At 40.3% G+C, this 3,343-nt stretch overlaps 1 pseudogene; it reads right to left on the bottom strand.

Annotated features, from left to right (window-relative positions):
• Window positions 1-304: 304 nt before the first annotated feature.
• LOC131901228 (SIN3-HDAC complex-associated factor-like) lies at window positions 305-1,874 on the bottom strand (annotated as a pseudogene).
• Window positions 1,875-3,343: the final 1,469 nt, after the last annotated feature.

Below are 3,343 nucleotides of genomic sequence, written 5' to 3'. Positions count from 1 at the left end.
CCTAATTTCATTCATTTGGGGGTATTAAACAAGCAAAAACACTTAACTAGTACTTTACAACAGCATTCCGCTTTCCTATGAAATACTCTTAAATATTATGTACACTTTTTTTTCTTGCAGTAAGCTAGACACTGGCTTCTGAGTTTGTTGGATGGGGAATGGGTAACACATTAAAACTGTTATATAAAATGTCTTTTGGCAGAATAATAGGTATCCAAGTTAAAAATAGGAGGGTCAGTTTGTTACTTTGTGGACTTTTCAAAGTTGAAATCAATCTTTGTTCCCTTCTACTGAACCTCAGTAACTACTCCTGAGTGGAGATGGGCAGAGGTGCCAGCCCCTCCTCCTCAGGCTTCTCAGCAGCTGCTTGGTTTGTGCTGCAGCAAGGCTTGAAGAGATGGGTGTCAATGAGGACTTCGCCAAAACTGCCCTTAAAGATGATTCCCACAATATATTTTCTGTCTTTTCCAGTAGGTAATATGTAAAAAGGAAAAACTGGAGTCTTCTTAGAGCTGGAAGCCATCTCTATATCTGAGCCTTGATCTGACTGGTTACTGAAGCAGAGACTGGGCTGGAGAGGCACTTGAGGTGCTATGAGCATCAGGATTGTGGTGTTTAAATTCCTTCCACAGTTTACTCATGTGATTGCTTTTCATCCTGTTTCCAGATAGAGTTCTCACTTTTTTTGTTTTAAATGTTGCCTTTAGACTGGGTCCTGCCCTTGCATCTACCACATGATTCCAGTTTTGTTGTTTTTTTTGTTGTTATTTTGTTTTTGTTTTTTGTTTTGCTTTGTTTTTCTGGATCAGGTGGCGACTTCTTCCATCTTTCCACAAGCAACACACAGACACTGCAGATGTCATGTGCAACCCAAAATAGCTCTGAAAATCCTTTTTGTAATGTTTACTGTCCATGAACCAAGAGCTAGAAGACTTGGCTCTGCAGATACAACAGTCCTCTGTTCTTCAGTGCACCTTTGGTTTGTGAAAACCAAACATATTTCCTTCTGGGCAATAGCTTCCATGTGCAGCAGCATCCACACAGGGCAGGCTGCACTGAGAAAACCCCTGCAAGCACTCACTGTGCCCACAGTGAATCCAGCAAGTTTGCTGATTTTATATGCTGCCTAAGTTAAAAAAAATTCTAAAACCTACCCAAATGGTATAGCCTAGAGCAGTAATGAAACAAAAATGCTAAGGCAGATTAATGATTAAAAAAATGTCAACGTTTATATACTTGTCAAAATTCTTAAAGTGGTAGTGTGGAGCTATTTTAATGGTTGTAGCAAAAGAGATGAAGTCAAACCACAGGGGAAAAAATGAGTTTGATGGGATATACTTCATAGTTCTCATTCATTGTTTGCTCCTCATTATGCAATTTATTTTAAAAGAACAAAAACAACTCCCCATATTTATAACACTTTTATTATCTCCCTCTATTTTGTAGTCAGAAGGTCCTATGGTATATACCTGTGGTTACTTTACCATGATATGGACCATGTGGAAGATAGAAACAATGAAGATGATTGAGGAACAAAGAAATGAAAATGTTTTCATCAGCTCCTATTTAGACATAAAAAACAATCCATATTATGAGGTGTGGTGGTGCATGTCTTTAGTCCTAGCACTAGGAAGGCAGAGGCAGGACGCAGTGTTTTACACACACCCCAATTGTTAGTTTCTGCCATGCCACAGCAGCCTGCATCTGCTGCTGCCACCACAGCAGTTACATCATCACTTGTCATTGGGTTCTTTCCACCCTCAGCTCTGCCACACGTGCAGCCTTAAAAATGCCCACCAGGCACAGCTCACTCCCTTTCCATCTCTGCCTTTTTCACATCTCTTTGCTTCTCCTCTCTTGCCTCTTCTTTTCTCTCTTGCATCTCTTCTTCCTCTTGTCATTCTGTCTCTCTCAAGTCCCCACTCCCACACAGCCCTTCACACTTCCACTCACCATTCCCCAATGAACCTCTTTGCACTAACTGTTACTGGTGCTGTGTGTTGCTTAGTGGCATACCTTGGCAGGACCTGCTGAAAGGTACTCAGTATCACCTTGCTTTCTTTTTTATTTATCATTTCACCAATTACTTAATTTAGTTTATGTGTTTGTGGGTGTGGGATAGGGAGAGGTATGCATGTGGAGTTAAGAGGACAACTCTTTGGAAGTCTTTTTGAGAGGATGCCAGGGTTGCAGCCATCTTAGAGAAGGGTCAGACAGGGGACAACAGGCCCTTGGATAAATTGTTCTTAAAAACCCACCAGATGATCTGCTGCCCCTTCACCTCTAGACAATTAGGAGCTGCACACCAGGCATTTCCTGCCATAACCTAAAGGACATGCTATAACATAACTGGCATAATAAACAAAGCACCAGATATGTCCTCTGAGATGTTTTCTGCTGTTACAGATTGTATACCATAGCTGTCATAGGGAATGAGTTTCCTGCAGATAAAAATGGGATATCTAACTATCAGAGGAAATGGATCTGCTGGTAAAATGGATACAATAACATAGATTGCTAGAGGATAGGGCAATTTCCTTTCAGTTGCAACTCTCCAATCAGTTCACACCAAGCATCTCTAACCTGACGTAAGCACCAGTCTTGAGCTTGTAATGGTATAGAGTTGGAATTCCCCTAGATCTCCTACCCTAACCATTAGAAAGCCCTGGTTGAGTGCTACTCAGGGTCTCTCCTGCTCTGCTGCATCAGATGGATGGAGACGCCCAAGTTAACTGGCAGCAATAAAAAGACTTTGCAGAATTTGGTCTCTTGGTGGGACTCAAGGTACAACATGTTCCATCCCGCTACCTTGTGGGATTTCAGGGTTGAACAAAAATTCTCTGGTCTGCTTGGAAATGCCTCTTCCCAATGAACATTGCTAGTCCTCAAACAGTTTCATGAAGAAGAACTCTTTTCCCCAATTTTATTTAAATTCCAAGTAAAGTTTTTCTGTCTTATTGTTGAATTTCAGATTTGATAAAGGAGCTGACAAGATGGTTCAGCTGGTAAATTAGGCACTCGTCACCAAGCCTGATGATCTGAATTCAGTCCTTGGGACCCACATTTGGGGGGGCAGAGTACCAATCCCTTACATTAGTATCTGACCTCTATACATGTACTGCACATGCATGTCACACAAGTGCACAGAAATAATAATAAATAATAAATCTAATTTAAAATTGATGGAGAATATTGTTATGCCTATCTCACAGAATTTTAAGTTTTACTAGAGCTGTATGTCAATACAAATTCTGTTGATTTCTATATTTTATAAACCCAAAATCTGTGTTAACTTTGTATTAAGATTAAAAAAATATGCTTCCAAATTTATTTAACTCAGTTG

The sequence above is a fragment of the Peromyscus eremicus genome, unplaced genomic scaffold (assembly GCF_949786415.1).
Source record: "Peromyscus eremicus unplaced genomic scaffold, PerEre_H2_v1 PerEre#2#unplaced_58, whole genome shotgun sequence".
Taxonomy (NCBI): domain Eukaryota; kingdom Metazoa; phylum Chordata; class Mammalia; order Rodentia; family Cricetidae; genus Peromyscus; species Peromyscus eremicus.
Note: the sequence above shows the minus strand (reverse complement) of the source record. Positions and strands in the feature narration are given on the sequence as shown.